The sequence below is a fragment of the Cupressus sempervirens genome, chromosome 10 (genome assembly GCF_028749045.1).
Source record: "Cupressus sempervirens isolate cs-2001-9-10 chromosome 10, ASM2874904v1, whole genome shotgun sequence".
NCBI lineage: Eukaryota > Viridiplantae > Streptophyta > Pinopsida > Cupressales > Cupressaceae > Cupressus > Cupressus sempervirens.
Window position 1 is genome coordinate 564581623 of NC_143127.1, and position 25339 is coordinate 564606961.

At 36.3% G+C, this 25339-nt stretch overlaps 1 protein-coding gene across 5 annotated transcripts in view; it reads right to left on the minus strand.

Annotated features, from left to right (window-relative positions):
• LOC149535137 (P-loop containing nucleoside triphosphate hydrolases superfamily protein) overlaps positions 1-25339 on the minus strand; it is a 280366-nt gene that overhangs the window by 95287 nt on the left and 159740 nt on the right. The gene's annotated exons all lie outside the window — the stretch shown is intronic.

The following is a 25339-nucleotide window of genomic DNA, read 5'->3' on the forward strand; positions in this document are numbered from 1 at the left end:
GTTACTGGCCTTATAACGCGACATGAAGGGGAATATTTGACAAAGTTGTCTTTTGCGAGGAGGTGTATTTGTTGGATGACATGGCCTTGTCTTTTATACACATGCTAAGCATCGGTCTGCTCATGAATTTAACGCAAGAAATCTGGAGATCAAATGTCGAATACCAACTGATACGAAGTGTTGGTTCATTAAGAAAATAACGTGGAATTAATTCATGCGGACCTATTAGGAGATACATCACGTTGGTGTTCCTGTGTCTGCTGGATACCTTCATGACTGAGGGTGACTCTATATTAGGGAGTCATCATTTTAAATGCCTTAACAACCGTTACTTGTCAGAAGCACCTTTGCATAGTCATTTCAAATGAAATCGAGGGAAGCCTTACCGCGGAACGAGATTAAAGAAGCCGTTCATGTGAAGTTTGTTTGTAGACAGATGTGGCACTTAGACATGAAAGCAATAGCATGGTTTCGTGTTTCCACCCGTATATACATTGTACACAACAAGATCTAGCCAAAGAGCCAAAGAACCCAACGATGATAAGCAGTGATATATTTACAGAAATACAAATACGATCTAAGCAATGAGTTGCGGAATAAGTTATAAATCAATGGTGAATGGAAAGAAACTACTCATAAGAGTGATACCAAGCATTGGTTGAAAGGCCCCATGAAGTCAGGCAGTGACAAATCTCTGGGATTAAGTTAGAGGAAGACAAAATAAAATTACGTCTGAACATATCAATGAAGAAGTGAAATCCAATACATGTCCACATCTTTTCACAAGTAAAAGATATTGTGTTGCGTACACGAAAAAGATTGTGCAAAGACACCATGACATAATCAAAGGCTAGATAAAATATAAAGACTAGCGAACAACTGCAAAGGCAAATGGGTGTAACCACTAATGAACAAGCAACAATTCTTGTGCGAGAAATCAATATGCATATTAAATAATTATCATCTAACAACTAGTTAAAACACCAAAGTCATTGAATAGTCATCATGAGTTTCCAGTGTAAATCAATAAGATCAAAGTGTTGTCAAGGAGTACAAGATTTAGCGGAAGAAAAGAAATAACATTCACAAGTCTGTTACCTATTTCCTTCAATCCTATTTAACATTGCCGTTACTATTAGACTATCATTTGCATTCTGAAGTACAGATTGAGACGTATCATTTTACTGTCATAGACTTTGTGGTAATGAATACTAAGTTTAAATTTGCCTAATTATTTTTGGTGGAAACTCATAATTTGTTGATTGATTTTATCACTTCATAACATTTATTTCAATCAGTAGAAATTTAATATTTTCTGAATGCATACCTGCTAAAGGGACTAAGACTACATGATAAATGTTTGACGAAATACCTTAAATCCAGTTCTTAAACCTTTAGACAGGATTTGTAAGAATGTTACAATGGTAAGGAACATCAAGGCAATTCTGGGACAACATAGCTATTTGTCAAACTCACAATAACAGGATAAGAACATTCAACAATGGGAAGAGATTTGAACAAAATTCTGAAAGGTACTATGAAACTACAAGAAAATTTATCCCAAAATTCAGAATCAGTTGTAAGAGTAGAGATACTCGACATTTATGGAGAGTATAAAAAACTTCCTATCCGAATTCAAAATAATTTCTCATTCAGTGAATACTTGGATTTTTATCTAGGTCAGCAAAATATGACTGATAGGGCAAAACGAAGGTATCTAGAGTTGGCCCAGGATCTTTATGCAAACAAACAACACACAGGGGTGTACGAAGAAATTTGAATAAACCAGAATTATCAATTGGATAAATTTGAAATGGAAGAGCAAACAACTACCAGAGATGGGCAACCTCCTCACGATCACATAGAAAATGTTACACAAGGTACAGATTTCTTCGTGGGTGACTTGGAGGTGAGCTTTGTCAAGCAGAATAATGAAGTAGATTGCACACAAGGTAATAACAGTTTGGGACCTTGGTATCATGAACCATATATTCATGATAATCAGAACATGAATTCAAGGGAACAACCTACAATGACACTACAAGACGATGAACAGTTTCAGCAAGGAGACAATGAAACACATGCCTTACAGAATCAACTAAAGGTTAGTAAAGACATGGTTGTGGCATCCTCGGTACAGTATGACAGTACCCACAAGTTGGTTGAAGAGCTCTAAAGGAAGGCCCCAAGGGAAGAGGAAGACGATTGGCATATGACCGATTTACAAAAGGTCAAAATAGCCCTCGAGTCTATGAAATCCGATTACTTATATCTGTTGTCCGATAGGGATTACATTCTTAAGGTTGCTGAGATTTATGCAGCACAGTCAAATAGGGAAAAGGATGAGAGTGAGTATCTTAGCAGGACACTTAAGTATGTTCAGGAGGCTCTAAGTGAAGCTCAATTTTCTCTATAGGGAGCAGAAAATCGAATCAAGTTCATGGAACACTCTCGAGAACATGAGAATGGAATGAGGCAGGAGTTCTTCTAGGAAGTCATTGACGAACATGAGAACATTCAGCAGATGTATGACTTGGATAACTGCCCCAAACAATTAAGTAGCAAAACTTCAGAACATTTTCAGCTTGTTGACAACCCTTTGTTTGAAGTTGTTGCTGATTGGACATCCGACAATCCTCTTTTTGTGTTACATGATGGATCTCCTCTTGTTTTCCATGAAGAGGAAGAGTTTGATTTAAGACTTTAGGATCCTAGCTCAGATCCTAGCAGTGAATCTAGATCTCAGCATGGGACTGATGAATCAACTTCTGTTGCTTATCATTTGATCAATTCCAACATATTTTCCGATTTCAACCCATTTAGGAGTTGGGTGAATTTTCTTCATCAGCCTCTAAACAACTCTTGGTGGAGTATTTACAGGAGGTTTGCTATTAAATTCTCAGCATCCTTCATATTCATAGCACCTATGCACTCGGGAATTCTCCAAGTTTATGTCGACAGTATGGATTTTGATGTCTATGGGATGGTGATTTCGGCTTTCAAGCGGCTCATTTCTTACATCATCCATTTAGGTCAGGTCTTCACATTCTATTGGATTACACATGGACCTCGGATATATTTCTATCTCATCCTAGCAGTGAGGTATGGTAACAGAGTTCGGGATCCAGGTATTGATAGACTATATCTATGATTGGATGAGGATTTTATGGTGGTCATGACGTTGATCAGTGTTGATCAGTTTACAGGTGCAGGTACTGATTTTTTTCAAAGAGGCATATGGGATCCAGGGATCCGGTTCAGAGATAGATTGCAAAGAGACATTTGGCTTCGCAGTATAGCTGAAGTTGTTTTCAGGGCTGCCTACAGACTAGTATGGGATCCTAATACTAATTGCTTGATGACAAGCAATTTTAAGGAGGGGAGATTTGTAATGTTCCCTTTTGAAACATTAGAAATATTGAAGTCTTAGTTTATGCAATATTAAATTGACTCTAAGACTTAGGCTCAAAAATATTATAAAAGTCGATTTAATGATATTTAAAGGACAAAGAGGCAAGGAGGAACAAGACGAAATGCCTTAGGGAAGTTGAAGAGCCACAGGAGAATAAGACGAAAAACAGAGAGGAGCCGAAGAGTCTTGATTTGTGTATTAGAAAAGGAAAGAGGCTCATTGTTGGACATGCTTGATTTATTATTCAATTCAGTTTCCTCTCTTGCAAGAGTCTCAGAAAGCTTCAGCTTTCAACTAGTTGGAGGATGTAGCCCCTCGTGCTAGTAGGCAATGGATGCAAACCCATTGTCTCGAAAAACATCACTTCAAGTATTTCATTCGCACTTACAAGTTTTTATCCTATCATTCCAATCCAACTATTAAATCTGTACTTAGAATTGGTTTCTGTGTACTAGTTATTGTATTGTTGTTGTATAATACAATAACATTTTAGTTGCTAGTTGTTATATTGCTGCTGTAAAAGACAATAACGTTGTTTAAGGAATTAACAGCTTGCTGGTTCATCTCATTAGTTTGTAATTCATGGTTATATGTTCAATATCTTGAATGTTATTTTGGAAATAACAAATTGTTATCTTGTGGAGAAGTCTTTGGTTTTATTGTTGTTTCATATTGCATGTTCTTATAAGTACATTTGAATATTATATTCATAAAGAGGTTGGATATATGCTGGTTGGTCTTCTACTGTCTTCTATTGTATTCATAATGCATCTGCAATATTAAGTTTTATATATACTACAAAGGGGAAAACGAGATAATATCCGGAAAGGGGATAATACAAAATGGAAAAATAGGGAGTTGTTGGTTTTGAACCCTTGACAAGTCACATGCCACTTTCCCTCTCAACCATTTGCTCCAACGAATATTTCAGGATTTGTTCTACCAAATACTAGTTTTCCTAATATTATTTGGTATGCCAAGTGCATAAGGGCCTGAGCCCATCCTCATTACCATGGAAGATATCATAAAAGGCCCCAATCAGTTGTGAGCCTATCATTTTTTATGTTGGATATTTTAAGGTTATTTTTAAATATTATAAGGGGTTTATTTAGGAAAGGGGGTCAATATAGAAGATATGAGGATATTATGTAAAATCAATTAGTTACCAACTAAATTGGATAAATTTGTAAAATAAAAAGTGGTATGTAATAACCCCAACCAGTTATAACTTCAACAAATACCAAATTTCTTCTCTAGTTCAGTTGTTTGACATTTTGTCAAAAACTTTGCAAGCAAGTTCTGATACCATTATAATAACCCGTGCAATTCTGATTTTTTTTCCTGATTATTAACTTGAGAATTTCGTCAAACATTTTGCACACAAGGGATATATACAAATGCCAAACTTTAACTGATACACTAGCAAAACTCAAAAGAACCAACAACAAATGTTTTTGTATTTTTTTTTTTAAACATAGAGCATTGACAATAAAAGAGAAAATATGCATCTACATTAATAAGACATTAGGGCAACAAATTTTGATGTAAAATTGTGATATAAGTCAGATTACAAATGATTTCTAAATGCCCTAAGATATTCAAATCTATGCTCCATGCAATACAAATATGAAATGGATAGGAACCTGCAAACTGTTCAAGGAAATCTAGCTTTTACTGTAGTGAGTTCCTGTAGCAGCAACGACACTGTAGCGAATTACTGTAGTGAATTATTGTAGTAAATCACTGTAACGACGACACTGTAGCAGTGATACTATAGCAACATTACTGTAATGAAGTTACTATGGCAATGTTACTGCAACCGCATTTTGTAGTAGCCTGTAGCAAGTTACTGTAGAAATATCCAACTTATTCCTTCAATCTCACTCCACGAATCTGGCCCTAGGCCACAAATTTGACACAATGAAATACTGATTTGTCTTCTCCAACAACTATAGCCCCTTGAAGGATCTTTCACCAATATGCTCAAATAGAACACCTGTATGATGCCCTCCCAATACCAAATTCACTAGGTATTTCACCATCTCAAATGGAGGCACACAAAGAACTTCGTTCTCTTGTGGCAAATGTTGAAACCCTTGGCTCCACACAACTCATCAAATGTAAATGACAATAATTAGATGATAAGAAAAGAGTCTCTCATGCCCCCTTTATTCTTTCCTTGTGGGAGCTCGCTCACTTTCCTGCCCAATGTGGGATAAAAGATATTCTTACATTTTCACTTTATTATAATATTATAATATGAAATTATAATATTTTCACTTCATTATATTATGAAATTATGCCCCATCATAAAGTGCCAATCCCCAATAAAACCCTCTAACCACCATATTAGCCTATAAGGATCACAATAATAGGCTAATCCTTGAAATTCTTATGCTGGCAAAAATGGGGACATTATAGGGTAGATGGCTAAAAGTAAGGCGAAGTGACTTGAGAGGGAATCAGAACTTTCTAGGACAAATTTGAATGCTTGAACGAATAATTCAGTTGTGAGGATTTGCAAGAGAAAATTTGAGATGTTAACTTACACTAGAAATCGTCAAGAGAAAGAGACTGTAAACAGGTTTTGAAAGCTTGGACGTCATAACAAGGCGCGATTTGTCTATTGACATTAATAAAATGGTCCCTAGATTGACAAGCAAACCAATAGATGAAGTCCTAACTAGACAATTTTCATTATCAAAGTGTTTGAATTTTCTCTTCTATCACTCTTCTTTTGGCAATTCTTTTAGATTTATTGTTCTCTCTTTTATGTAATCAAATACATAGTTGATTTAAAGTGTTGAAAGAATAACTCAAATTGCAATTTCAATAGTTAAAATACATAACCACAAATGACTATTAGGATCAGGGAACTAAAATATGTAATTGGTTAAGTTTGGAAAACTTTAACATCCTATTTTAGAGATCAAGTTTTGTATCAGAGCCCATTTGTAGGAAATTGAAGGTGGTGAATGTCAACCAGGTTTAGATTGAAACAAGGACAAGGTTCTCTTGAAGAAATCAATCCAAAGATTGCGAATGGACAGATGAACAAAATCTTCCAAAGTTTGATGCAGAATCCTTCCAAAGAGATTTTCTGGAAATGAAGGCATTGATAGATATTCGTTTCCAAGAGAGGCAAGAATGATAGAAGAAAAGGGGAAACAAGGCTAGGAAGAAGGAAGCTAAATCATTGTCAACAGATGACAAAGGCAAAGGAGTGGGAGGTGGTGTTGACCAACCTGAACCTCCAACTCCATCTTCTTCATTGTCTTCTTCTTTGTCTACTTCTTTAAAGACACAATCTGTGAAGACACCCTTTTTAAAACCTGATGTATAATTTCAATTGCCCAGATATAATGATGAATTGAATGCACAAAAACTATATAGCTAGCTTAGTCTAGTGTGAGAGTAAGATCCAAGATGATCTTACTACATGTTGTCAAATTATTTCTTGTTGGCAGGAGTTTACTTCTGCTTTGAAGAAATAGTTTTATACTTACAGTTATCTACAACAAACCATTATTGATTGACCAAATTTCAAGAAAGGTAAAGGACAATTTGTGCAAGAGTATACACGTGTTTAGGAAGAAAGCACTAACTCTTGGTAGCTCTTTTTATACACAAGACAATTTATTAAAATATATAGGTGGATAACATAAACATTTGGAACATACAATCTTGATGTTCAGTCCATCTAACTTTGATGAAGCGTGTGCTCAAGCAACCCATATTGAAGGAGGTGGAGAAAACACAAGTTTCAGTTCAAAGAAGGAATTTGTTCCTCCTAAATGCAACAAGAAGGATAAGAATGTAGACATATTGAAGAAAGAGGAAAGAGAACAGCCTACTTGCACATTATCAAAAGAAAGGGCACAAGGATGAGTCGTGTAAATTACTACCAAAGTTAAGAAGGATTGTAATGGAAAGCAAAAGACTACAGCAGCCATTCAGGATCCCAGATCAGATTATGATGATGAAACAAAAATATCAGTTATAGCACTGAAAGGTAAAGCTTTCATTAGTAATGATTCTATCACTAATGTTTCATGTGCTTCTACTTCCAAAAGTCATCGTGTTCCTAAAGATGGTGAAAGATGTAAATTATTTCATATAAGGGTGATTTCAAAGAACACTAAAATCAATATTCTCATAGATAGTGGGTTCAAAGCTAATCTAATTTTAGAAGAAGTTGTTAAACAGTTGGGATTAGAAATTAAGCAACATAAGAGACCTTATCCATTAGGTTAGGTGTGCAATAATAAAAGATTGCGAGTAACTAAGCAATGTAAGTTAAGATTTCTTATAACATCAAGTTCATAGATGTAATTGAGTTTGATGAAGTTCCACATGATATTTGTAGGATTGTGTTGGGTAGCCTGTACTTATATGATAGGAAAGCTATCTTCTATAGGTAGCATAATAAGTATCATTTGTTTAAGCATGGAATTGAATGCATTGTAAAATCTCACTACATGAAGAATGATGAATCAATTGTAAACAGGGCATTTGAAAATGATTGAAAAAGCAAGCAGGAAATTGACTCGCACGTCAATAGTAGTTAGTGATGATTAGGAATCATCAACAATAGGATGTGAGGATGAGTTGCAAGAAGAGATATGTCTTCAACCACTAATGGTAACAGATGATTTTTTCCAATGGTGTTTCTGTGCAAGACATCCAAAGTGTTGATACCTTTTCCATTTCATTAGTTTGTTCAATGTTGTTACTTCTTTTCCTACTAGTTGGTACCATGTAGATGATGAATGTAACAATAACTGCTAGTGGATGTATAGGTGATTGTGTCAACAATGCTATCTCATTTTTCATGGTGTTTATGATGAGTTATGTGTTCAAAATTCCAGCAGGGTGTACACATGATTCTCAACAATTGAGGAAAACATGCCATCACTTGTGTTATATGTGAAGCACACTTTTTGAGGTCCAAAAGCTTCTCAGTCGAGAGGAATGATCGAGGTGGATCTAGAAGGCTTGGAAATTTCAGTCTCATAATCTCACAGAATAAGCATTATAGTGAAGAGCTCGGAAATTAACCCAACACAACTTGAATGGGGTCAAAAGGAGCTCATACACAAGTTATGCATGGTCAAAGTTATGATCAAACTAGTAAACCAAAAGGTGAAAGAAAAGTTAAAATTTGACCAGCTCGGATCCAAGGGAAAATGGCACCAAGTTGTAGTCCTTGTTGCTCAAATTCTAGAACTATATTCAGTTTCGAAAACAGAATCCATATGCACAAGATATGGTTGGCCACAGTTGCCTAGGAAAAGGGTTGACTGGATGATATCAGCAATTTGTACAGATGATGTGGCATATTGACTGCAAGTTTGACCAGACAAAATTGAGACATCACAACTTGATAAAGACTTGGCAGATGATGTGGCAAGGTAACTTGGCAAGGCAAGGTGACGTGGCACTGTATATGACTGATCCAACCAAATGCTAGCACTTGTCCTCTCATGCTCTAATCATTCTTGCCACGTGGAGCCTAGGTGGCAGTGGCAGTCTGATTGTTTGTGTCAACAAAAATTCAATTAGAGCAGTTTGAATACTGAACCTCTCCTTTCCTACTTTTACTCCCTACCACTAAACCATACAGTAGGTCTTGTATTATTGTTGAAGGTTCTATAATTTGTTGTGAGTAAACATGGTAAATGGACAAAATAGGGAGTTGTGGGTTTTGAGCCCTTGACTAGTCACATGCCACTTTCCCTCTTAATCAATTACTCTAGCGACTATTTCGGGATTCATTCTACCAAATGTTAGTTTTGTTAATACTCTTTACTGGGCCAAGTACTGTAATATCCCTAACTGGATATTTACTAAATTTCCCCTTTAACAATATGATCAGAACTAAAATATTGCAGATGTATTTTGGAACAATGGAATCTAATAGAAACCCTAAAAGATATTTAACTAACTTCTTCTTGAAAATAACATTCAAACTCAGGTTTAAGCAAAGGAATGCAATGCTATAATAAAACCAGAAAGTACTCCACAAGTATATAACCCATTATTTCACGATAACATTCAAAATGTCAAACATACAACCAAGAGTTGCAAATCAGTATGATAAAATCAGCAAACTCTTATAATTCCTTAAACAACGTTATTGCCTTATACAACAGCAATATAACAACCAGCAACTTCTAGATAATTTCTAAAACGTTATTGTATTATACAACAACAATACAATAACCAGCTAACCACAATCCAATCTTATACACAGATTTTACCATCAGATTGGAAAAGAAGAGAAGAACCTATAAGCACAAACGAGACACCTAAAATGATATCTCCACAAACAATGGGTTTGCATCCACTATCTGCTTGCACTAGGGGCTACGTCCTCACACTGTCTGAAAGCTGAAGCTTTCTAAATGACTCTCACAAAAGAGAACTGAAAATCAAAATAATAAATCAAGCATTCCAAAAAGAAGGGGTCTCTTCTCCTCGCAACAATGTCCCTTCGACTCCTTTTCTGGGTTTTTTGTCTTATCTCTCCTTGTCCTCTTTGTGACCACTTGGAATATTAATTAGACCTCTAATAATAAATTTCCAGCTCACATAGTCAACTTAATATTGTAAAACGCCCCTTCTTAATATTTCTAATGTCCCCAAAAAGAAGGGACATTACAAATCTCCCCTCCTTGAGATTGCTTGCCATCCCATATAAATCTATAGTTAACCCAGTAGCCTAAACTGACAACAAACCCGGCCAAATTGTGAAGCACAGTACCACTCTGCAAATCACCTATCAATCGAATCCCTAGATCACATATTACTCTATGAAGAAACATTGTGCCTGTAAATTGATCAACACTGATCATCACCATATTCAACCTCAAACTAAATAGGACCACAATAAAATCCTTATCCAACCATAGATACAATTTGCCAACACCTAGATCCCAAACTCTATTACGCTACATCGCTGCTATGATGAGATAGAAATATATCTAGGGTCCATGTATAATCCAGTAGAATGTGAAGACCTAAACTAAATGGACAATGTAAGAAATGAGCTACTCAAAAGCTGAAACCACCATCCCATGGACATCAAAATTCATGCTATTGGTAGAAACTTGGAGAATTCCCCAATGCGTAGGTGCTATGAATATGAAAGATGGTGAGAATCTGACCAAAAATCTCACATAAATACTCCACAGAGAACTGTTCAGAAGTTGATGGAGAAAATTCACCCAACTCCTGAATGGGATGAAATTGGAAGATATGTTGGGACTGATCAACTGATAAACAATAGAAGTTGATTCATCATTCCCATGCTGACATCTGGATTCATTGCTAGGATCTGCGCTAAGATCCCAAAGTCTGAAGTCAAACTCTTCCTCTTCGTGGAAAACAAGAGAAGATTCCTCATTTAACACAAAAAGAGGATTGTCGAACGACCAATCAACAACAACTTCAAACAAAGGGTTGTCAACAAGCTGAAAGTGTTCTAGAGTTTTGCTACTTAACCATTTGGGGCAGCTATCCAAGTCATACATCTGCTAAATATTCTCAAGTCCGTCAATCACTTCTTGAAAGAACTACTGCCTCACTCTATTCTCATGTTCCCAAGAGTGTTCCATGAGCTTGATATGATTTCCTTCTCCCTATAGAGAAAATTGAGTTTCACTCAGTGCCTCCCGAACATACTTAAGTATCTTGTTGAGATCCTCAATCTCATCCTTTTCCCTATTTGACTATGCTGCATAAATCTTAGCAACCTTAATAATATAATCCCTGTCGGATAGTAGATATAAGTAATCTGATTTCATAGTCTCTAGGGCTGTTTTGACTTTTCGTAACTTGGCCACATGCCAGTCACCTTCCCCTTCCTTTCGGACCTTCCTGTAGAGCTCCTCAACCAACTCATGGGTACTATCAAACTACACCAAGGATGCTACAACCATGTCTTCACTAACCTTCAATTGATTCTATACGGCATGTACTTCATTATCTCCCTACTGAAACGGTTCAATGTCTTGCAATATCATCTTAGGTTGTTCCTCTAAATTCATGTTCTAAGTATCATGAATACATGGTTTATGATACCAAGGTCCCAAACTGCTACTACCTTGTGTGTAATCTACTTCATTATTCTGCCTAACAAAGCTTACCTCCAAGTCACCAACGAAGAAACTTGCACCTCGTGTAACATCTTCTATGTGATCGCAAGAAGGTTGCAAATCATTGGTAGTTGTCTACTCTTCTATTTCAAGACCGTCCAATTGATAATTCTAGTCTATGGGACATTCTTTGTACACCCCTGTGTGTTGTTTGTTTGCAAAGAGATCTTGGACCAACTCCAAATACTTTCTTTTTGCAATATCGGTCTTGTTTTTCTGCTCAAGATAAAAATCCATATAATCACTAGATCATTTTGAATTTGGGTAGTAAGAGTTTAATATTTTCTATAAATGTCGAGTGCCTCTGCTCTTATAACAGATTCTGAATTCTGGACTAAGTGTTCTTGTAGTTTCCTAGTACCTTTCAAAGTTTGGTTCAAATATCTTCCCATTGCCGAATGTTGTTATCTCAGAAAACTTCACTGATGATATTCACCGCTGCTGATTTTTGGAAACATTTTTTCTTCGGATTGATCATCTATTTCCAGATAATGCTCGACTGTAGCACCTTAGTTTTCTTTGTTGGCATTTGCTGCCCAGATTACATATTTGCTTAGTTTGTAATTACCGTGGCCACATTAAGGCAACTGAAATTTTCTTTTTAATTTTCCAGTAGTAGTATAGTGCTTTCATGAGGAATGACTACGTAGAAATCTCCTAGTGATGCTCAAACAATACCATGAATGTCAGCCTTTCCATGAGAGCACCAAGTCAATGAAATCATCGCTGCAGACTTTGCCATCCTAACATGCCAAATTTACACATTGAACCATCTCCATTGTTTGTGACATAAACACCATCATATAGTGACACAAACTATGCCTCCTGAGGAACATATCATTTTCACAATGGATAAAACAACTTTATTAACTTCCAGATTGTTGATATAAGAGGTTCCTTCTTAAATCCTTGTTCTCTGAAAATTATCTGAATATTGAGCGCTAAGGGAATCGTTAGATATAGCAGCTCAATGGTGAATTTGAATGGTTGAAATCTTCACATATTTGTGGTCAAATTTTGGAGATTAGCAATAACAAATTGATCTGGCACCTCAGGAAAGTTTAAACTCACCACCGTGTTATTCTCCTTTATGGCAATCGCAGATCAAAAACCTAATACTATGCAATTGGTCGGATTTGTTGAATCTCAACGAACATTGCTATAGGAACTCACGCACTAGTTGAGGACGATTGTAGTCACACTAATCTCCAACATGCTCTCACGTCCCTTCAAGAAGACTGACCACGGCTGCTAAACAGCTTATTTGCTGCTAAGGACATTATTACTAACGTCTAACTTCAAGTGTTCATAGTGCCACTAAGGGAGTCGCCTGTACATAATCTTCGTTTCAACGCGAGCACCAAACACGGCTCTATGGCAGTGGAATTATCTTCTCCTTGATACCGTAGGATCTCAGATAATATGTAACCCACAGACTCTCTATAATTACTGCTATGTATTATTCCCTTCTACGGCAGCTAAGATACTGCGTTGTACCCATTCTTCCTTCACACATCAGATGGTAAGTTCAACTCCAGTTACAACTGCATATGTAATTGTTTTGGGCCTGTCCTTTGTTTTATTACCAAAAATGTTTTATCGACATATTTATCCAATCCGCTAGGATTCCTGACATTGTCTTGTCAAGTGTAGAATCTTTTTCCCCAGCCGTTTAACGCACATGATCATACGCATGCCATGTTTTGGGAACACCACCAAACATTTGTTGTTAATAGTGGGGATTTTGACAAATATCCACTCAACAGTAGCAATACAATCCTAAAACTCCGTCACCAACTCTTCCGGTGAGATAACTTCAATTGGAAAACACAGACTTTTGATGCCATGTAAACCCCCTACAGTAACTGCCCTCTATAACGAGAAAGCCGTTACAATAGTGTCGTTTGGAATTCCAAACTTATCAAAGTCCTCGAGTTGGTTTAATTGAACTTTTTTGAGTGTTGTGTGGGTTCCTAATACCACTTAAGACGACTACTACTCAGTTTTCATTACACTCTGCGCTGAAGGTGCATCAATAATTTGAGCCCCAAATCAATTTCCAAGCATCGATAAATTTCTTGTGCCGACTACTCAACATCCCTTTGTTCGGCTTGCCAACGTATCTTCCAAGTAACCCAAAACGTTGGCTACTATTTCCGCAAGGCTCTTCAAACAATTTACACCGAAGAAATTTTCAATGTGTGTATTGCTCTGTCCAGTGCGGCTTTTCCATAATTCTTATACCAGCAACCTAGTGGTGTTTCGATGTGTATGAAGTCATAGAAAAAACTCTGACTTCTTTTGCATTGCGCTCTCTTCAAAATGCCACACTCTTGAGTCACAGCAATAAGCAAGTCTCAGGAAAAAAAAAATCTCATAATAGCACGAAACTTCCGTGTCTATAATCTTCTTTATCGCAACTCCTTGGAGACTTGGATTGTTTGATTGTATGAGGACAGCTCCAGCGGCAAACTTACTTAGCATGAGTTATATGCTTCTCGACTTCCACAACTAGCTTGGAAATCTCAATTCTTAATTCTCACAACTCTTTGCAAACTGTAGGTTCCCCCTTTTTGCCGCATTAAGATTTTTAAATCATACACAAACATTTGAAAGTTCCAAAGGTTTAAAAAAAAAACCCATATTCCTTTGAGCACCACAAGCTATAGTGACCGAGTCTTTTAAAATTCCCACAGGTTATTTCCACATCATCCACATAGCATAAGAAACCAAAAGAGTGTTATTAAATCTTTGCTTCTGAATAAACAATAGAGGCCCAATATAAATCTTTTCAATAGTTCTTCTACAAAAAATATAGAGTCCAACATTCATATATTTTCACTCCCAATTTAATATGTTTCTAGTAAACCTTTTTAAAAAATCTGGCTCTATTATAACTTACAGGCTGGCAAGAAAACTAGCTTTCATACCACTGTAATGATTTGGTCTTAATATGATCAAAATGAATTAAATCTTGACTTGAGATATTTTGTCAAACAGTTGGAATGTAACCTTGGTATTAAGCTATGATACCATTGTAATATCCCTAACTGGATATTTACTAAATTTCTCCTTTAAAAATATGATCAAAACTAAAATATTGCAGATTTATTTCAGAACAATGGAATCCAGCAGAAACCCCAAAAGATATTTGACTAACTTCTTCTTGGATATAACATTCAAACTCAAATTTAAGCAAAGGAATACTATGCTATAATAATGCCAGAAAGTACTCCACAAGTATATAACCCGTTATTTCACAATAACATTCAAAATGTCGAACATACAACCAAGAGTTGCAAACCGATAAGATAAAATTAGCAAACTCTTATAATTTCTTAAACAAAGTTATTGCCTTATACAACAGCAATATAACAACCAGCAACTTCCAGATAATTTCTAAAATGTTATTGTATTATACAACAGCAATACAATAAGCAGCTAACTACAATCCAATCTTATACACAGGTTTTACCGTCAAATCGGAAAATGAGAGAAGAACCTGTAAGCACAAATGAGACACCTGAAATGATATCTCCACAGACAATGGGTTTGCATCCACTACCTGCCTACACAAAGGGCTACGTCCTCACATTGGTTGAAAGCTGAAGCTTTCTGAATGACTCACAAGAGGGAACTGAAAATCAGAATAATAAATCAAGCATTCCAAAAAGAAGGGGTCCCTTCTCCTTTTATTCTCGCAACAGTGACCCTTTGACTCCCTTTCTGGGTTTTTCGTCTTATCTCTCCTCGTCCTCTTGCGACCACTTGGAATATTAATTTGACCTTTAATAATAAATTTTCAGCTCACATAGTCAGCTTAATATTGTAAATATGCCCCTTCTTAATATTTCTAATGTCCCCAAAAAGAAGGGACATTACAAGTACATAGGGGTGAGCCCATCCTCGTTACTATGAAAATATAAATCATAAATGGCCCCAATAAATTGTGAGCCTATTATTTTTAAGGCTAGATAGTTCAAGGATATTTTTAAATATCATAAGGGATTTGATTAGGGTAAAGGATCAATATAGGAGATATGAGGATATTACGTAAAATCAATTGATTACCCACCTAATTGCGTAAATTTATAAAATAAAAAGGGATAGATGGTTGAAAGTGAGGCTGAGTGACTTGGGAGAGAATTGGAATTTTCTTAGAGGAATTTGAATGTTCTTGGAGGAATAATTTGAGTGTGAGGATTTTGGAGAAGATTTACAAGGTGTTAATTCACACCAAAAATTGTAAGGATAAAGAGACTGTAAACAGGTTTTGAAAGCTTCAATGTTGTAACAAGGCGTGTTTTGCACAGCAACATTAATAAAGCAGTCCCCAGATTGAGAAGTGGACCTAGATATGTAGTCCTAACCGGACAAACTCCATTATCTAAGTGTTTGTGTTTTATCTTCTATCTCTCTCTTCTCGAAATTCTTTCAGATTTATTGTTCTCTCTTTTATGTAATTAAACACATAGTTTATTTAAAGTCTTTAAAGCATATCTCAATTTGTAATTTCAATAGTTAAAATACATAACCATGCATTATTGCTAGGATTAAGTTTGGACAACTTTAAAATTCTACTTTACAGATCAAAAGTTTAAATGAAAAATATTTGTGGCTAGTATCACATGCTTTAAATTTCAGTCTTTAGAAGATATGAGGTTGGGAACTTATATCCCAAAGTTTAATGTGTCGGGCCTGGGCTTACTTATATTCAAAGACTAGTATTTTCAGAATATATTGAGGCTCTACTGGCATTTCAATGAAATAAGAAATACATATAATTCAGAGGCACAAAGATTAACTTGAAATATATTGAGGTTCTAATGGTATTTCAACGAAATAAGAACTAAATATAATTCAGGAGCACAAAGATTAACTTGGAATTGAGAAGTATATGTGTATCACTATAAGTCTACAGGAATGAATATTTCATCGACTACATTTAAAATATATATCGTCAATGCTAAGGTTGTGACAGTATATTGAAGAGGTTGTTGAATGTCATGTGTTGGGATCATATTTTAAAACAAATATTCAAGATGGAGTTTATTAAATGCATATATCTTAAGCTGCAGATATGACTTTTACTATCGGGTTTTCTTTCATATAATCCCAGATTGTAGTATTGAGTATATTCAAGCATTTTCTCGCTATGACTTCACTGTTGAAAATCCAGTCGTAGTCATATTTGAGAAGCTGCACAGGAGAAATTGTTTGCACTAGCCTATTATCTTTGGTGAGACTTTGTTATTTTTCCTGTGATAAGTTGTATATAAGTTCAGTTCAGGTCTGAACGGGGGACTGCAGGAGCATTGGATATTATAAGGTTATCCTGGCTACATTGGGGGCAAATATTGTCATTGTCGTGGGGTTAAAAATTAAAATACAGGTTGTGAATATAAGGGAGAACCATTGTTTAACTTTAATTATTGTTTTTAACAATTAAGATGGTGTCATGAGAGCCATATGGCAGATGCCTGAGCTGTAATTCACAGTATAGAGTCACAGGTAACTATAGACTGTCTCTAATGATGGGTTCCAGAAATAATGAATCTTCTCAGCAATTGCCATAGCTAATATTTGGAGGCAAGATATCATTATCGTACATGCAATCAGACCATGTCTAGCCTCACAGAAGCTCTCTCACATGAACAGATTAAACCCAGCCAGGCACAGGGAAAGTTTTGCCGTTTAGATTATGATGTCTTGTGTATTTGTTTAGCACTGGTAATATTGGTAACATTCAAAAGCTTGGTTTCCATCTTTTCACACAGTCTGGGCTGCTCCTACAGTAAGCCATCCCAGTTCAAACATTAGGAATTGCTTTGTTGGATGCTCACCTCTTGAACAACAATTGTGGAGGAGATTCTAGGTCTGCTAAATGGGCTGTATAGAAATTCCACCTCTTACACATGGCTTTTCCTCTAAGTTACCATATTCCCTCAGCTATAGGCGAATTCAGAAGTCAATTCGCTGTAAATTCGAATTCGATTTGAAGTCGTGTCAAATTCGCTGTTTGACTGGTAAAGTCACTGCACATTCAGCAAAAGGGACCCTGGTCGAATTCAGGTCTATTCTAAACGAATTTGCTTTTATGCAGTCAAACCCAGGGAGACTTTTGGTGATGTTGACTGACTGTAAGAAGAATTTGGGCGGAGTTGATTAATTTTATTGTCTTTTGGACAACTCGATATTTCTGAATTCTTAATTCCATATTTAGCATCAACATGTGAGATCAGCTGTCATTGGACCAACGAGTTCCAGATTTTCAATTTGCATTTATATTGTCTTGAAAGGATAATATCTTGGTTGAGTTTTTATACATTTTCTTGAATATGTTCATGATTTTTGCAAGTAGCTGTTTTGAATATGTTTTGTTTATAATATTGATCATTAGTTGATAAATCAAACAGAGAAGCAATCTCAAGTTATTCATAGTATTATCAGCTTCCACAGCTTGAGCCTTGAGATAAGTGTTTCAAACTAAATCATTAATATATATAGGTGGTGTATTTTGCTAAATTACTTCAAAATTAGCATAGTGCTGCATGAACATATTCACTATAACATATACATATATATAAACAGATGAACCCAAAACGAATCCGAACCCAACCCAAAAACAATATGATTGAATTTTGAACCCGAATGTTGAACCCGCATCCAGAATCCGAACTGGCAACTTAGCTTTTCCTTGCCAAAAAGCTGGTGATGATTTGTCATTGTATTCACAGGAAGCATTTTACTTTGAGAACAAACATTCATTCAAAATGAGCAAATTTTAGAAGAATATATTTCCAGTGGCAGCTATATAAAGGTCAGTCTGAGAAACCTGTTTGTTGTTCAAAGTACCACATCACATTGTTTTAAAAATAAACTCCGCAACTCTGTATCATATTCCAATAATAAATTAAGACAAAGAACAGGGATCTTAAATTTTACAACTGAGCACTCCAAATGGCAAATAAACTGCAGTTGTTGGAATCTCCTTATTGTAGAGTCTGCATGATATTTATTTTTGTGCAACTTTTGTCATCCTTTGCAAATCTGTAACTCTGCACGCAAACAAATGGTTGACAAAAGTTTCCAAGGAAAAGTGAAAATTTGAGCAACACTCTTGAAAGGGATATTCCAATGATCTTAACATAAGTGTTGGATGAATTATCTATACCACGAATTGGTGTACTGGGATGAAACTTTTGGCTTAGAACAAGTCCGGGTTATTACTGTCTACAATCTTTGAGACCCAAAAGTGAGACCAAATCTTGACAAACTCTGTTTGTTATCTCAATTGGCTGCCTGTGATTGTTCTCTTTGTTTTTCATTCTATCAATTAAAAAAATTCAGTTAAAATAGATACATGGCCTGGAAAAAGTCAGGAAGAACATGTTAAGATACAAGTAGTTAGCCCATAATTCACAATCTGATAAAAGAAAAGAAGTGCTCGGCATGTATGATGAATATTACACACTTCCTCCACATATTCAGAAAGATTCACATTTCATTGATTACATGGACTTTCACCCAAGGCTACAACACAAGAATATTGTAGCAAAGAAACAATACCGTGGGATAGCTCATGATCTACTTCCACATGGAGCTTGCAAAAAGTTATATGTTTTCAGCAGTCAATAATCAGCCTACAGGTGGTCAAAATTTCAAACAAAACATAGAAAGCGAGACTGAAAAGGCTACAGAAAATGAAGAGAAATCTATTACATAGGTTACAGCTTATCATGAAAAGGTACCACCACCAACTACCAGCAATTTGCAGTCTTCAAATCATCATGGCAAATATGTTAATGATTGCATGGGTTTATTGATAGGTAGCTACGAGGTGGAGGTATCCTACGAGACTGCCTACACTAGTACACTTGATGGGCATGTTGAAAGACCACATGAAGAAGTGTTCCAATCAGCCTATGATGATGACACATCTCATGTGAGTGTTGATGCTTATTTTGACCCAGGTTTAATGGACCCTACATATGGTGTGAATTCTTCTTGTGCTGGATTTGTTTTTTACCATATTGTTGTTCCTATTTTCTATGCAGAGGTAGACATGGAAAATGACATGGGTGATGAAATGTATTCCCCTACCTCATGCCTACTGATTGCTCTCATAGAACTACTAGTTCACCTAATTTGGACAGTCAAATCAAAGTATCTGAAGAAAATATTATTGCAGCTGCATCACGTTTTGATGACATATATGGCATGTTTGAAGAACACCTTTGGAAGGAATAGTTAGAGGTGAAACAAAGGGGACTCAAAAAGGAATTTTTGATGATGTTAGTGATCCAAAAATGGCTGAAAAATATGAAATCAGATCATCAACATCTTCCAGATCGTGATTATCTCCTTGATCTTGCAGAGATTTATTGAGAAGCTTTGAGGAAGAAGGAAGAAGAAATAGACACCTGTACCAATGCGCCCAAGAGTGCTAGGAAGCCGAAAATTAGATTGTCGAGCTTAATTAGAAATTGAATTTGTTATGCTCTAAATAAACTCCATTCATATGTAACAGTTGAAGAGGTTGTCACTGATGATAGCATGAGAGCTGATCGGGATGAATATGATTCATTTGCATTCAGTAGGCAGATGGTGCTTAGTAATCATCCATTGATTGAAGTTGGTGTTCTTGATCGCAACTATACAGTGAGGACTCAAGAGTGCTCATTGTTTTTCTTTTTGATCCATATGTGCAGAATTTGATGATGCTCAACTGACGATTATCTGACGATTGGCTCAAGGATTATATCATCCATTGTGGGATGGAGGTCTGCCATCTTCAAAAGATGGGACTAGAGGCTACAAGTGTTTCACTCAGATGATTGTAAGAGGTTTTTTGCAGGGACACCAATCAGTTTTCCATCATATTGGTATGCATCCAAGAGGATTGGTTCATTCTACATCATAGAGGTTTCATACAGATACATGGTTACGGGGTGATACTGGCATCACTTGCTGCAAGTTGGATTACTTACAAAGTTTTCCAATCTACGGGAGTCTAGCCAAGGTTGGCTATAGTTGCAAGGTCATAGATACTTTAAGTGATTTGTATCTACTTAGTCAATGAATGTGAGAGCACTTTCCTTTGGAACCCAAGTAATGACAGGGATTTCACTATAGCACGGGTGGGTTCTAGGGATTGGCTTCACCACTTCTGGCATGGTGAAGATGAGATCAAAGTTGAGCACCAAGAGTGAGGATTTTCATGGCATACTTTTATTAAGATTTTGGGATCCCTTGATTGCATTAGGGTTAATTCAAGGTGCATCATGGTACCATGGGTTTGAGATGGACGTTATCAGGTTTGGAGTGCTACATTTGGATGGAATTGCCCATGACTGGTGGTACCATGAGTTAGTTTCCTTACAACATGATCAGATCACTTCCTATCAAGAGTTTGTGGATCGTCTAATCGAGAGGTTTTATAGGAAGGATCCCAAGGTGTAGTTCCATAAGTTGGCTCAGCTGAGGCAATCTAGTGGTTTAGAGGGATACATCAATGAGTTTCAAAAACTATCAATTATGGTTTACGATATATCAAAGCACAAACGTGTGATGTTGTTTATGGAAGGATTGATTGAGCTACTTTATGGACAGGTGAAGTCATTGGACCCATCTTCTTTACAAGAGCCGATGAGAAAGCCACGAGACTTAGAGTCGTCTTCTCAAAGCAAGGTTTCTTTGAAATCTTTTGTTCCTCCGCTTGTTGATGAGGAGCCCCAACTAGTTGTTGAGGACAAGGGGAAGCCAGTGGGGAATTTTAATGATATGTCCACAAAAGACCTAAGGAGGAGACAACTTTGCTATTGTTGCAAAGGACCTTTCTCTAAAGGTCATACTTGTACTTTGAGGCCAAAAGGAGTAGAGAACCATGGCATGTGGGTTTATACTGATGTGATTGAGGAAGAGTCATCATAGCAGCCTAAGGATGAGGAAGGGGATGATCATATCGGTAGTAGAGTTTATATTGTGATGAGTGTTTACAGTCTTGTATTTGACACACATGTTCAGGGTTTGCATAGGATGCAAAGTTGATATGTGCCTAAATTGGACTGTTGGCAGGATGGTTGGATGGATTCGATGAAGGATAGTTTGTTGGGATCTCCTATAGAATTGTCTTCTAGTGATGTTCTAACTCCTACCTCATCAGCATAGGTATTAGGTGCTATGTTACAGGTCATGTTGTTGGTTTTGATGGTTACTGGCATGCAATTGGTTCAATGATGATAGGGATATCACTTGTGTCTTATGAGATCCTAGTGGAGATTTCAATGTGTTGTCGGATTGCTTGAGGACAAGTGATCTCGAGGAGGGAAGACTGTAATTTCCCCATTTTCGGCGAGCTTTTGCAAATAATGTAGTCAATTCATTATAATCGACCCTCGTGAGTTGATAGGGTGATTTGGGGGTCTCAATTGTGCACTTGCTATTTTTAGTAGGCCTAATTTGGGTTGTTGCCATATTACGCAATGTAGATGGTGACGCTAGCAATTGGTCATCGCCTGTAGTGAATTGGGCTATTTATTGCATGAGATCCTATTTATTAATTAAGTATTAAAGTTTCATTATTATAATAGCACTATATTAAAATAATATTATAAAATAATGTTGTATTGGTGAAGCTTAAGTGAAGTTGCATTTGGAAAACTTTGTAACAATGGGGGTTATAAATATGAGCTCATTTTGATGGAAGAGCATCCAATTATCTTATTATCTATTTGCTTTTGTTGTCTAGGTGACATTTTCTAAGATTGATCTTCTTCTTTGCCCTTGCTGAAGTATAAGGGTTCGGAATTGAAAGTGTCTGGTTATTCACAACTGAGGTATTGTGAATTATTTTGGAGTATTGTCTGAATTGAATTATATATTTTCCCTAATGTTCTAAGTGTGGCTGGGAAACAATTTATATGCTGAAGGACTTGGGGAAATTGGAATTGTGTTTGGGAATTATGTCTGAATTTGGGTGTCAATCTAGAGATTAGATTTGTGAATTTGTTGCAGCCTTCTGACTGTTGTTACTGTGAATAGAAGGCCATTTAATCATTTCAGCTTGAGGCATTTTTCTTCTATGATATTCACACAGTGGTGGCATTGATGAATTAACAGTTTGTTAGTCTGCCTATAGCTGTTATCGGGCTATCAACCAGAGCACCAAGTTTGGATGATATTTTCTTGTTTTTTCTTCAACACCTATATTGGCAAAATTCTCCATATCATGGGCAACAACATTACACTCCAAGCTGGTAGCGTAATAACTGTTGTAACAGTACCAGCATAGCAGATCGGTTGAAGGCTGTTTTCCACTGTCATGTTCAGGATCTAGGCATCGGAAATCATTGAAGCCTGCAATAGTATGTCTCCCCTACAAGAAGTATTAGGTGCAATGTTTTGGTTTTACAAATACTTGAGTTTGTGATCTGCAAATAATTATTGTGCAAGGTCAATAAAAGGTAGTGGAATTTTTGCATTGTTACTCTTTCTGATTTTTTCATTTCAGTCAAGTTGTGTTTGCAAACTTTAGCTGAATAAATTGTAAATCAACTACAAATTGTTATTCATTCAGCATTGAAGTTCTATCTCTGATACAAATATTGCATTCAAAGGTCCTTGTTATTTTGGAATTATGAGTAGCCCAAATTACATATCTCAAAAAAAAAATGACTGAAGTAATAAAGGAGCACCACACCATAACTTGTTCATTTTTTTAGTGTTGTCAGTTAAGAGTCCTAGCTGGTTCTTTACATGCCATGATGTTTGTCCTTGCACAATTGTGGGAGGAGAGATGGTTTGGCTTTCTAAGTTGCTCTCTTTAGAGATGTTCACTCCTATGACACCTACTATTTGATTACTCCACCATTTCCAGCATAGTGTTGTGGTGATTATGCTAGTTTGCCAGACACTATCATTTTCATTAGTGCGGGTATTATAGGAGTTGGTTGGTGATATCAAGGAAATCACACATGTTCACTTGGGATCCAAGTGGAGCATTCCCATGGGTGGTTATGTATCAGGAAGCTAGGTGTAAAGATTTGTTCTGTTTCTTTCTTGATAGAGGTTGGCATTTTGTTAAGCTCTCAACACCACTTGACATTAGAGGTTTATTGACTACAACTGGAGTGAGGTTCTCAGTGCAGTAGACAAAATCTTATTTTATGATGGCAGCACATGGCAGGTTGACCTAACTAATAATGCACGTGAGATGAGTTGGGATCCTGACATTCCGTTGTTTGCTGCATTGGTTCATGTTAAGTTGCTTCACAACTCTGAGGTTTGAAATGTTAATACCAATGAAACATAGAAGATGGTAAGAGCATCAATCTTGAGGCGAATATGGGATCTGGGCATTTAATTTCAGCAGGCATGTGCAGACTGCTTCAGGGAAAGCAATACCTGGGAAGGGAGGACTGATATGTCCACTTTTCTAGGCCATTAATTTGATGTACCATTAGCCCATTCTGCGTTAGTCCTGTGAACTAATTGGGTTGCTCAAGGATCAAAGTGAGTTTTGGCCTAAGCAGTTACAATTTCTGACCAATCAGGGTTGTTTTAGTGGGATTTCCAGATACTTACTATTTATAGTGAGTCAACAGGGCTCATATTCTTGGCATTTCAGTGTTGGACTGGGAGCATCTTGCTGAGATCAATCCAATGAGCTACCACACAAGATTATTCGAGTCCATTTGATCTGTATTTTTACTGATTGATTAATAAAGTGACTATTAAACTTAAGTTCATATTATAATAGGTCACTTTATTATTATAAGAGCACTTTATTCATTAAAGAGGGAAAAGGGATATTTAAAAGAAAATAAAGAAACAAAGAAAGAAATGTGAAGAGTCACCAGGTTGTGCTTAAAAGAAAAAGAGAGCTCATTTGCAACATGTGTGGATTATGTATGGATTTCTTTCTTGGATGATTTAGAAGCTCAACTTTCAGCCAGTTTTAGGCTGGATACCCTCAAGCTTGGACACAATGGATGAGAACCTATTATCTATTGGAGAATCACATGAGTATCTCAGTTGTGCTTAAATATTTGTTTTATATTATCCATGACTGTAGTTTTATGTGTTCACAATTGGATCTTGTTATTATACTGTTGAAGATTGATATGCAATAATATTTCTTAGATTATTTTTATCTGGGTATTTTCTAGTATTCAGTTGGATAATCTAGAGTCTATTACATGAATTTATATGTTTATATTTCTGAAATATATTTGAGAAAAATCTTGGGGAAAATAGCTTGCTCGAGATCTTACACCCATGAATGGTTCTAGCATGGTATAACCACTATTTGGTATTCCAAAATTGTGTCCAACATAGAATTCATAGAAAGGTTGATATAACGGTTTGATAATAAAGATCAAAAGTAGTATTATAAAGAAATAAGCAAATTTAAGCAAAGCAGATCAATTGAGAGTATATTGTGGAGTTTCAAAGAGCTTTTGTCCTAGTTCTAGAAATATCTGAAATACGTTTGGTTGTTCTTCTCATGGATGATTTCATAGACCCATTAAACGGTTTCCTCAAGGAATCAAATCAAAGTACTCTACAAGAAACAATAAAGAAAGCAAGCGATATGGACTGGGAAATTGTTAAGAGCAAAACTACCCCAAAATAGGTAACAACCCCTAAGGAACCAGCTAGTATAGTTCCCAACAAAGAGAATCCCATAAGATTCAAGTTAGATATGGAGGCAAGACAAGAACTCAGGAGGAAGGTGTATTTCACTTGAAAGGAACCTTAGGCCCTAGGG